Consider the following 13361-nt stretch of genomic DNA (forward strand, 5'->3'; position numbering starts at 1 on the left):
GCTAAGCTTGGCTAAAGCTATTTTATAAACCCAGTCATTACATAGGATGCTACAGCCTGGATTTAAGACTTGGAAAACCACAGAATCATTTAGGTTGGAAGGGACCTATTGAGGTCATCTGGTCCAACCCCCCTCCTCAAGCAGGGTCAGCTACAGTAGGTTGCCCAAGGCCACATCCAGTTAGGTTTTGAGGTATCTCCACAAATGGAGACTCCAAAACCTCCCTGGGCAACCTGTTCCAGTGTTTAACCGCTCTCATAGTAAAAGATTTTCTTATGTTCAGATGGAATTTCATGTGTTTTCATTTGTGCCATTATCTCTTGTCCTGTCAGTGGGCACGACTGGGAAGAGTACGGCTCCCTCATCTTCATTCCCTCCCATACTATATTCATACACATTGATAAGATCCCCCTGAGCCTTCTCTTCTCCAGGCTGAACAGTCCCAGCTCTCTCAGTCTCTCCTCATACGGGAGATGCTCCAGTCTCTTAATCATCTTTGTGGCTCTGCGCTGGACTCGCTCCAGTATGCTCATGTGTCTCTTGTACTGGGGAATGGGACATAACGCTCCAGATGTGGCCTCAGCAGTGCCGAAAGGATCATCTCCCTTGACCTGTGGGCAACACTGTTCTTATGCAGCCCAAGATGCTGTTGGCCTTTTTTGCCACAAGGGTGCATTGCTAGCTCACGTTCAGCTTGTCCACCAGGACCCCAAGGTCCCTCTCTGCCAAGCTGCTTTACAACCAGTCAGTCCCCAGTGTGGGTTGGTGCATGGGGTTATTCCTCCCCAGATGCAGGACCCTGCCTTTCCCCTTGTTGAACATCATGAGAATTCTCCAGCCTGTTGAGGTCCCTCTGAGTGGTGGCCCAACCATCCTGTGTACCAGCCCTTCCTCCCAGGTTTGTATTATCTGCGAACCTCCTGCAGGTGCACTCTGTCCCATCATCCAGGTCATTAATGAAGATGTTGAATAGCACTGGACCCAGTATTCACCCCTGGGGTACGCTTCTAGTGACTTGCTTCCAACTGGACTTTGTGACACTGAGCCCAACCCTCTGGGCCTGGTCATTCAGCTAGTTTGCAATCCAGCTCACTGTCTACTTATCTAACCCACACTCTGTCAGCTTGTCTATGATGTTATGGCACATAAGTGTCAAAGGCTTTACTACAGTAAAAGCATAGCTCTTACTACAAACAACATCCACTGCTTTCCACTTGTCCACCAAGCTAGTCACCTGACTGCAGAAGGCCACCAGGTTGGTCAATCATGAGCTCCCCTTTGTAAATCCATGCTGACCACTCATGATCACCTTCTTGTCCTTTATGACTTTGGAAATCCTTTCCAGGAAGATTTCTTCCATCACCTCTTGAGGGATTGGGCCGAGGCCAGACAGCCGGTAGTTCCTCAGAGCTTTGTTCTTGCCCTTCCTGAAGATAGGAATGATATTTGCTCTCCCAACCTCTCCCAAGCACCATGATCATTTAAAGATAATCAAGAGTCACCTTGCAATGGCATCAGCCAGCTCCATCAGCACTCACAGGTGCAACCCATCAGACCCTATTGATTTATGTATGTCCAGTCTGCTTAACTGTTCCCTAACCTGATTCTCCTCCACCAAGTCTAAGTCCCCCTTGTACCAGACTTTCCCAGCTTCAGGGGCCTGGGATTCCCAAAAGCCATTTTTACTGGTAAAGACTGAGACAAAGGCAGCATTAAGCATCTTGGCCTTTTCCATGTCATTCGTCACCAGCTCCCCTGCCCCATTCAGTAGTGGGGCCATGTTTTCCCTTGTCTTCTTTTTGCTGTTTATGTACTTCTAGAATCCTTTGTTGTTGCCCTTCACATCCCTCTCCAGATTCATTCCAGGCTGACTTTTGGTTTCCTAACCCCATTTCTACGAGACTGGACAGGAGGCTCTGTATTCATCCTGGGTCACCTGGCCCTGCTTCCACCTTTCGTACACTTCCTTTTTATGTCTGAGTTCTGTTAGGACTTCCTTGCTCATCCACGCCTGCCACTTTTGCCTGATATCCTACTTGTTGGGAAGGTCCTTTCTTGAGGTTGGAGATAGTGATCACTGAGTATCAGCCAGCTCTTCTGGACCCCTCTTCTTTTCAAGGCCACAGCCCATGGGATTCTTCCAAGCAGAGCTCTGAAGAGGATGAAATCTGCTCTCCTGAAATCCAGGGCTGTAGTCCTGCATTTTTCCCTGCTCCCTTCTCTTAGGATCTTGAACTCCATCATCTCATGGTCACTGTAGCCAAGGCTTTCTTGAACTTTCATGTCCCTGACCAGTTCTTTGTTATTTGTAAGCATCAGGTCTAGCAAAGCACCTTTCCATCAACTGTGCCAGGAAGTTGTCATCAATGCACTTGAGAAATCTCCTAGGTTGCTTGAACTTTTCTGTATTATCCTTTCATCAGGTATCAGGATGATTCAAGTCCCCCCCTGAGGACCAGTTCCTGTGAACGTGATGCTCCTTTAAGTTGTCTGAAGATCAGAATTCAGCCCAAGACCAATAGGAACAAAGGCTACTCTTATAAGTCTGGAAGTGAGGAGAGACATTCTGCTAGCAACATGTCAAAAGCGTAGGTGATGAGGGTGGGATAAAATACTTTACGACTAATAAGAATCAGTTTGACTGACAATAAGTCTGACAAGTATTCAGGCAAGGAGATTGTGATCCAGCAAATCTCAAAAAGTATGTTCAGCACTTCTTGGAAGTAAAATGATCTTTACTCCAACTAAGATTACTTTGGACTTGGAATTCAATAGGACTTTCCACACTGGGAATGCCCTAAAAAAAGGCAGTTATAAAGGCAAAACTTAAGCTGAAAACATTATCGATAGCAGAGGTGAAGATCTTTATAGCCATTCAAAATCTATACAAAGAAAACATGTAAAATGTAAAATAAACAGAATATTGACTACAATAAGCATTATGCAAAAGCTCCCTATATCCTAATGCTCCCTGAACTCCCTATGCCCCATATCTGATCACCACATTACAAGAACAACAAAAAAGCAACTCTACTCGGGAATAGCTCAGAATAAAAAAGGTTTTGGAGTTGATAAACATTTTAAAGAAACTTCTTCTAACTACAGCTGTGCTAAATAAATAAGTAAAAACAGGATTACTGAGCTGAGGTTTTTTTGAGTGTTTTTTTAATTAAGCTTTCATTTCAACCTACAAAAAGCTCTTTGAACTCCTTTTGGATACTGTCCGCTTTGCTCAAAACACTGTTAAAATGAATGGCCTCTTCAGGCCTATTATCCTTTGCTTATGTCTAAATTAGCTTCTACACAGAAAACTAAATACAAGGATGTTTTTGTTCTTGATATAATTCCCCATGAATCTTAATCTAAAATCTTAATAGTTATCTTTGTGATGCTTGCTTCTTTCTTTAAATCCTAGATTAAAAACATGCTTACCAAATAATTTCCACTGATCTTGTCAATATAATTTAATTAAACATGATTGCTTCACCATAGGAAAATTAGTGTTACCAAAAGTTAGGGGGTATAAAATACTAGAATACTACAGTATTTTTGTAATATTGCAAATAAAAGATCAAAGGAAGGCAAAGTACACACATACCTACACATACCAAATATGTATTGTGATGATAAATAACAGCTTTGTGCAATGATTTCCATATTTAAATATTCTCCAATTTAGGTTTATTGAAATGACAGTAAATATCCACTCCTAGTAATTTTCAGTGTAGACACCTTTAACAGAACTTCTAGTATTTATATAGACACATGTAATTTTGGGAAAGTTAGGACTCAGAAAGCCAGGCAACTGATTTTTTTCTTCCCCTCCATGGTTGATAATGACCACATCCTGATCAATATTGTGCTTCAAATCAGCTTACTCTGTTAAACAAAGATGTTCATCATATTGCTCTTTTGCTTACAATGATCAACTACTGAAGCAGTAAATAATGTTAAATGGGACTATTAAGGATTCAATGAAGGAAACACTGCAATAATTTATTTAATTCTGCAGCTCCAGAAGCCTTAGAGCTAGTTATGTCAAAGACTGAAATTCTTGTGGAAAAATATTTCACAAGTTTTAAAATTAACTGGAATGATTTCACATGTATGTGAATTTTAAGGAAACTGTAAACAACAAAGATTTTTCCAGTTCTAAGATTAAAAAATAGAAACTAACCTTCCGGATTCTTAATAATTCCTCTATCTTCATAAAACTGGATGAAAAGTCCTTCCCGAGAAATATATTAAACTAGCAATACAGAAATAAGAAAGCTAGATCTAAATTTTTAAAAAAGTAATTTTAAGAAATCATGACAAATCCTTCTTCATGCTTGTCCTTGAGACACTGGAATACAATTCCAAGTGATCAACTCTGCAGTTTTGTACATAAGTTATACTGAGATCACAAGAACCTTCACCGATCCTTGCTCTGAATTCCTATGTATTTAGTCTGTCAATTTGTTTTGGAGAACAGCTAAATTTGGTATCTTAATTTTTTTTTCTTGGTGACTAAACACAATAGCTTCATCTACCATATTAGTTTCTATGTGATTTCTTCCCACTTTCAAGTTTCATGCAGTTAAACAACTGGAAGTAGACAAGGCCAATTTAGCTGATCTATCAGTACAGAGGTGCCTGTGAGCCAAAATGTGAATTCTTGTTTGTCTCTATTTTCAGGAGGAAGTCATTCATTTAATGAGTCCATTCAATTTCAAATGTTCTGTTTTCTTGGTACATTCTCTTGTCTTTGATCCACCTATATCTCAGTCTTAAATTTAAATTTTTCAGTTAGTATGATGGTAGAATTAGGATATTCCCAGCATGCTTCCGCAGGAGTGAAGAATGACAAACCAAGAACAGTGATCCAGAAGCAAAAAGTTTAACCCAAACAATTAAATTTATTGACTCAGGCCATGGACTGAAAAACATTCATGGCTGGGGAACAAACAAAAGCAAACACTAGTAAAATACTTTTTAGAAATACAGCAAAGTGGATAGTTGTGATGTGCTATCGGGAAAAATAACAACAATCGCTGAAAAGATTGGGGAAACTAGGTATACTAGTGACAAGCTGCACTACATACTCTAGGGAGTTTCATGTGTCTGACTTTCCATGAATAAAATTGTATCTACACAATAATGCATTTTAGAATGATTCTAATTATAGTGATCAGCAAATGCAAACATTAGCAAGATGTGCAAAATGCAGTGACGGAATGCAATCTTCAAAGTGTATGAATACTGTTGCATTCTTTGTGCCCATTATCTATTTTATGGAATATATTTTCAGAACGTAATTTATAATTGAAAAGTGTCTATTTCATGGACCCATACTAGCATAGCACAACTCTGATCTAAAGCCTTCATATAAACACAATAATACAAATAAAAAAGGATCTTTATACCACATATAGTGGTGTAAAAATCTTGTTGATAAAAAGTGATATTTTAAATTATACTATAAGCTTCAGATGCAATTCGAATTCTACAAAGCAATGCTGACATTATGCATGGCCCTAAACCTTTTCATTTCCTAATAAATTTACCAGTTCCTTTTTGACAGACTAGAATGTCTTCCAATGCCCCTCCTTTCATCTACATTATTAGATATATTGCTATGATATGGTATGTCTGTGTGCACACAGAAAAAGAGATATAATATGAAGAGTATACTAGATAAACTAGTAGATTATCAACATACACTTGGGCTAAAAGCAAAACCAGTAGGTCAAGTGAAATGATTACCCCCTTTCATTCAGTACTCATGTGGTCAAACTGGGAATACTGTCTACAGCTCTGGACACCCAGTTACAAGGCACTGAAAAACTGGAATACATAAAGAAGCACTAAGATGGTTTGGGGGCTGAAGCACATAGCATATGAGAAGAGATGCAGGGAACTGGGTTTGCTTAACCTGGAAAAAGAGAAAGCCAAGAAGGAATCTAATCACAGCCTTCCACTACCTAAAGGGGGAGAAGACACAGCCCAGACTCTTTCAAAAAGTGCAGAGTAAGAGCCAGAGAAGCTGTGGACTCTCCATCCATGGATATTTTCAAAACTTAACTGGGCAAGGCCTTCATTGAGCAACTGGACCTATCTTTGAGGTTTATCCTGCTTTGAACAGGAGGTTGGACCAGATGACTCCCTGAGGCCCTGTCCTCCTCCAATTTTCCTAAGGTTCTACTCTATTTAAAGAAATACTATATGAATCATAGCTGCACATTATTTTAGATGCAAGATGAAGTTACATTTTAAAAGCCATTCTTAGTAGAAACTGAACTTTGTCAGTCCAGTCTAAATCTTGTGGGAAAAGCAAACATGCATGCAACTCATACCTTGGAATCTGTAACTGAAAGGGTAACTTACAGGAACTCTTTAAATGACTAAAATGCTGACCAACAACCACAAAAATGTGCAGTTGTCCCGAGTTCCGACTCAGGACTCAGCACTGGGCAAACAGCCAGAGTAGACCCCTCATTCTCTCTTGTTCTCCCATTAAGATTGTCTGGCCTTCCCTACATTTCACCATCTTTTCTCATTTAGCTAGTTCTCAATCCAATTGCAAACTCTCTTTTTCGCTTCCCAAACATACATGAGTCAACCCTACCCTTTTGCGTTCTTCTGTGCTGCTATGGTCAGTGCACTGGCAAGTACTAGACGTTTCTTCATATGCTGAACTTTGCAAAACCACTCCACACTTGAATCAACTTAATTTGCTGGCAGTACACCAAACACAAAGTGCCATAGTAAGAATGCTAACGCAAGTAAATGCTGAAAAAGAGTGTATAACCTTCCTAATGTCATTATGGAGGTGAACAGTAGGGAAGAAGGCTTTTTAAAAATTTCTAATAAAAATAATGGAAGTAATCAAATTAATCTTAAAACGGAGCTTAATACATATAAAACCAAGCTTCTTAGTGATAGCAAAGCAATGAGCTCAGCGACTGGGCCATTACTTTCAATCTTTTGCCAAAGGCTGCCCAAGTGGGGAATATTCAATTGTTATGTTTTGTTTAATATTTTATCAGCTAATTCCCAAGCAAACTCAATTCTTTTTTCATACAGATTTTTCCAAAAGATTCCCCATGCCACTGGAAGCATATTTTTAGGGCTTGCTGATCGTTAGCCAGAAGTCTAAAGCTGCAGCTAATATTTTCGATAAGTTTTTTGATAGTTGCAAAATAGTCAGGGGAGGCTCCTTCACTATTTGACTACCAGATCATACATCATTTAAAGCAGGAAAAATGCACCTTTTGTAAACATATGCTCCAACGAAAACCCTCTGGTGAAGGTACCTATAAGCTAAACTTTGTGGAGAAAATAATCTAGCACTGGATAAAGGATATATAACTTTAGAAAGCCAAGTCTGATATGTGGAAGCCAAGTTTGTTGGCTCCATAGTAACCACTTCACCTCACTGCCTATGCAGACATGCTTTGCATTTTAGTTCACTTTTACAGACATGCTCTGTTGTTTACTTTCATTGTCTTTGTGAAAAAGTGGAGACAGAATTAGTACAAAGCTATCACAGGCTAGCACAAGACAGGCTAAGATTCTGAAGGGACTTCTGAAAAGTATGTTTTAAATTCTGTGTTTAAAGTCAACATAAATATAACAAATATGCAGATTAAAGACAAGGCTTATTGCTTCAAATGAGGAGTTTGAAGAGCTGCTGCATGGTAACAAGGGGTTTCTTCTTAGAAAAATTAAAATAACTACTCTGAAAACATTTACTCTAGTTTGCATAAGTAAAATGGGTACACCTTGCTGAATCATTCTGTAAAATCAGCTCAATACATTTATATAAGTAGCAGCAAATGTCCTCAGAGTAGAAGACAGGAATGAGAAACAGGAGAGTTCTTTTACTACCTGTAAGATCCATTCATATAGATAACTTCCAAGATTCACATCCCGACCTAGTCCTCCCATTGCTCTGGGCACCTAGGGCTGTTACAAGAATGTCAGTGTATTCACATATAAGGCTTAAGGCTTGTTCAGTCAAGCATCACTGGGCTACCAAATTACAGTTTTTAATATATGCTTTGTGAAAAAGGGATCTATAAATTCAGATTTAACTGTACAATAAACTAGCACCTATACTGTTCAGCACAAATATACTCTTCTCAATACAAAGGTTACATGATTATCCTGTTCTGTTAAATATATTAAAAAAATGTTTGAAATATACATTAATCATGGCTCTCCTCTTGTAAGTGATCAGTCTGGTCACATTACTACTGAGGATGAAACTGCTGAAGAGGAGCTCCTGGCAAGTACAGGAACTCTGTATGTCCCTGCACAAACTATTCTGACCCCATAAAATATATAATGTTTTATAAACATGAAATAGTACAGAAGTAGAATTGTCTCCTCTTTATCTTGGTGACAAGCAATGGATGGTGGTGTCAATATTTCTAACAAATCTCTGTCTAAAATGTACAGTGCACTAGAACAAATTGGTTTAGCTTCATTCTAATGGTGGGTCTGATCTGCTTTGCTGCATGAGAGATGACTGAGAAAGGATTTTTTAATAAATTAGATAATTTTCTATAAAGCAACAATGACCTACAGTTATCTCTTTATACAAATATTTCATGCAATTTATTTAGAAAGATTCACCCTTGCTTCATAATCATGCTAATTGGGATGCTATTGGGTCAACTACACACAAATTATAATGTGTTCTGCACTATACTGATTCCCAACAGAGTCCTTAATTGGTGACAGATATTAATGCAATCCTACTATACACCAAATTTCTAACAATTTCAAAATGAACCAATTCCATTACTTAAGGAGAGGCAGAGATGCTCCTTTCAATTCCTGAAATAAATATCTTCTGCTCATTACTTTGTAAAGCTATCTCAAAATCTTCAGACACCAAAAAACCAAACACTCTAGAACTGTGACAAGTTACTGCTCAAGTGTGCACTGAAAAAGGGGTTCCCCTTGAACTGGTTAATGGAAAAATTCTTTAGAAAATGTTTGTACAGAAAATGAAAATTAAATGCATTTGTATTTATACTACTGAATTACACCAATATTAAAAATTTCCATTACTGTTGTCTTTGACACTTTAAAAAAAGACAGAAGGTACATTAGCTACATTTGTACTTCCACTACACCAGCTGCAAAAAGAGAACACTTTATACTGAGATCACATTAAAGTAAAAAAAATAATCTAATCAAGTTTGAAGGTTTACTGAAAAGCCTGCTTTTCAGTACAACTGTTTTCCCATACAGTATTTATCTTTTTTTTTCCTACCACCACCATAACACACTATTTGCATACACACAACTGTCATGCTAAATGCTTCTGAGAGCTATCAACATTGTTTCTATTATAAGCTAAACAATAATATATTTTACATTATTTTACTCTACAATAGCCATGTTTGCTCTTGACATTTCTTTAGAATGAATGGTTGGCTGAGGTAGACTGCTAGGTGATTATCTTAAATTATTAACTTATCCCAGTGAGTCATTAATTCACAGAAAATGACCAGCTGCTCTGAAGACATTACTGAATTCATGGGTTTATGTCAGATATGGGAAATTTACTCTTACACTGTACTGATGAAGATTTGCTAAATATTAGCAGACATCATAAAAGAAAGAATTATTTGGCAATAAAATATATTGTCAATTATTTCATTAAAAGCATAGGCTGTGCAGCACAGTTTTAATTAAATGAATTCTGCAATGAACAACAGGACACATCTCCAAAATAGTCTGTACTTTAACTGTGATTCCTAAATGATTAATTACCTGTAATATTACAAGTGAGGATCAGTGTGTAACCTAAGAAAAAAACCTGGCCTGTGGTTGAATCTACACAGGCCCCAAACACAAGCCTGAACTCAGGTTCTCCATATGATATCTGTGAAGCACAGGGAAGGTTCAAGAGTACAGTTAAAAAAAAACCCAAAACCACAACAAACAAACAAACAAACCCAACCCACAGTTCTAAATAAAATCCTTCTGCACTCAGATCATGCTAGGGTGCTCAAGTCTAAAATGTTGTCAGAAAGGACAAATCTTCAACTTAAGAAGCATATAAAAACTCTATTTGCTCTGACAGGATGTATCAGACTAAGTAGAAAGCTCTAGTAGTTACACAAAAGAATCATATTAATATAAAATCTCCACAAGTGAGCAAGAAATCCCAGATCCAGAGATATCCTAATCCTTGTGAAAGCTTACTGTGTCAGATTTTCAAAATTCTTTAAATTTCATTTCCCAAGCTAACAATGGAAATATTAAGACTCAGTACATTTTTATATCAATAACCTGATTAATGTTATTGATATTAGTTTTGCTAATTGGTCTATACATTTAGCTGCCAGTTCATTAATAATAGTAAAATGTCAGGAAATTCAAAATGCTTTGAGAAAAATATGGAAGAGTATGAAGACTAGTAGTAATCCGTAGGGAATCCAGGTGACTCTTATTACTGGATGTATCACTGATAAATGCTACTCAAAACCTGCTCGTCATTCATCTGCTTAAAACTGTACAATAATCAGAATGTTGTAAGCTAACTCTACAGACAATTTCTAAAACTAAATCTATTACAGACTCCATAAATTTCTTTTCATCTTTCATATTGTAATTTCAAACTGAAATTGGATTTCCTATAAAACCCCTTTATTTATAAAACTATGCAAGCTACTTAAAGAATAAAATTGTATTAAGGAATTAGATTTCATTTCATTGCAACTGAAACAAAGCAGGTCCGCAACTAAAGGATTTGATCTTAAAATGGACAAAATTTAAGAAATAACGTGAACTAATTATTGGAGATAATTGATATGAAGGGTTCAGGATTTGGATATGAACTACCGAATACTTGAATCCACTGTGGGGGGTGGGGAAAGGGGGAGAAAGAACTGGAGGAGAAAGTTCTGCATTTTCATGAGTCCTCTAATTAAGAAGAACATGCCTAGATGACAAAATACAAGATGGGTTTATCAAAGGCAGATAGAAATTGAAACAGAAATTTTTAGATGAAGAAAATATGGATTTATAAAGCACCTTACATACCAGACCACTGGAAGCGATGAAAGAGACTACAGTGGAGAAAGAACCAGCTAATCAGATGGGACAGAAGTCTATATCGAACAGGGAACTCTCCAGCTGGGACTGTTTTCCATCAGAGCTACTCAACAGCTGGTTTGAGGCTCATCCTCATTATTATTATTTTCTCAAAAGCACGCAACTGTTAATAAAATCCATTACTATAAAATTAGAGGCTTTGCAAATACAAAGGCCTTACTGTAAATACAAAATGACTCTAAGGAAATCCAAAGGAGACGACAGATAGCCAAGCAAAGTGCTTACAAACACAAAGCTATGCTCTTCAGAACTAAGTTGGAATCAGACCCACCATGAGAAAGATCCAAGTAGAGCATTATCACAGAATGATTTAAAGCACCTATACATGAAGTAGCTGTTGAAAAGGCAACTGTAATTCTAAGCTGTACCTTCCTCTGAAAAAGGAAACACATGACACAGTTAAGCCATCATGTAGAATACAGTGCTCCAGCCTGATCAAATTAGCTCCTCTGAATTTTGCTTCTAATTTAGAAATGCTAATTTTGAATCTGGTGTATCATTCAACTTTGCACAGTATATCTTGGGTCATGCCAACACACACTGAATAGTCCAGTTTCAAGAAAGATTACTCCAACTGCAGCAGGTGCAATGAAGGACCATTAGGATGCTCAAGAGAACACAGAGTCTATTTTGCAAGATTGAGACAGACTGGCATATTTAGACTAACAAAATAAAAAAGGATATGAGTTCTTTCTATATACACATCAGAAGGGTAAATACTACAAGAAGAAAAGTTAATTAAACTAGAAAACAGTACTGGCACAGGGAGAGTTTGTATCCATTAGCTAGGAATAGACTTAAGAGTGAAAATGAGACATTTTCTGGCCATGAGAAAAATGAAGAAAATACCTTCTTGACATAACATAACCTTCTACAAGGGTAGCAACAGCAAAGACAGCTTCACATGTTTATGAACTACAGTCTACGATGCAGTTGGCAACTATGACAGAGGACTGAATTTGACCTGAGGGAAACTGTTTTGTTCTATACTCCCTCCGCTTTTTTTCCCTAAGAAAATACCAGCTGAAATAATTCTAAATTCTGTAGCGAAAAATCTAAAATATATCTGCTACTTACTAAAAACAGCAGTGTAAATATATCCCCAAGTAAAAGAAACATTGCAAGGTAAAAAAAAAAAAATCTTTGAAGAGATTGCCAACTGATTTGGGATTTGCAAAATTAACACTATAGATTAATCCTTGCATTGGAAGAGAATCTCAGTACAGGAAATAAGGCTTAGACATTGTGCCCTATTTGACTAATAGGAATGCGCTAGGTGTTGAACTAACTGACTTTATGCATGTTTTGTATACAAGGTGAAAATTATTCTTATCACAGTACTAAGACCTGTATCCATGACGAGAAGAGGGCAGTTTCCTAAAGTACAATACAGAAAGCAAATCAGAGGCTGGATGGTAGCTGACAAAGCCTGAAGTGATTGTTCATATGAAACACCAGACCACTGTATATCTCAAACAAACTTTCCTTAAGGGAAGAGGTAGAAAGTATATCCGTAGTCCCACTACATTCTTAGGCTTTTATTTGCAATGAATATCACAAGGCTATTTCACATGGAAATATGACCCCATTCAAGTCAGTATTAGACAGATATACAACCTGGGAAAATAAAAATTACAAGCTGTCAAGAATTGACAGTAAATTCTTCTTTTTGATCTAGGAAATGGTGGCTGGTAACATCAGAACTTGAGAGCAGCAACCTAGATTGTCTGTACAGAGATTACTAAATTGACTCAGTTCTTAATTTTTCACTATACCAGCTTCCTCTGGTTTTACAATATTTGTTTTATAGCAAATATTAGTGGTAAAGAGTGTCACTAAAGATATATGGACTCAGAATCCTAAGCAAAAAAATAGTTAAATGTAATACAGCTCATTTGAGAGTGAGGTTTGTTGTGTTTTTTTTTTTTTAATAAGCACTCTGAAAATTACATTAGCAAAGCATCACTATGAATCATTGGAGATAAAAAAATATAATGTTTCCAAGTTAAATGCCTAAACAAAATATACTCTCGATTTAGTTTCACTAACAAATCTTCCAATAACATCTCACTTAGCAAGTCCCTGCACAGAAACTTGCAAAGAGTCTGCTCTGCAAAATACCACAGCAATTTCATGAAGGCTGGTAAACTGCATCATGCACATCCACCTTAAGAGCTGCTAACCAAACCTCTAGAATCCATAAGATCAAAAGAAATGCACATATCCACGTAGCTAACACATTCCAG

General features: G+C 37.3%; 1 protein-coding gene across 2 annotated transcripts in view; it reads right to left on the reverse strand.

The window, feature by feature from the left end:
* PNPLA8 (patatin like domain 8, phospholipase A2) overlaps positions 1 to 13361 on the reverse strand; it is a 40290-nt gene that overhangs the window by 3516 nt on the left and 23413 nt on the right. The gene's annotated exons all lie outside the window — the stretch shown is intronic.

Source organism: Buteo buteo, chromosome 28 (genome assembly GCF_964188355.1).
Source record: "Buteo buteo chromosome 28, bButBut1.hap1.1, whole genome shotgun sequence".
NCBI lineage: Eukaryota > Metazoa > Chordata > Aves > Accipitriformes > Accipitridae > Buteo > Buteo buteo.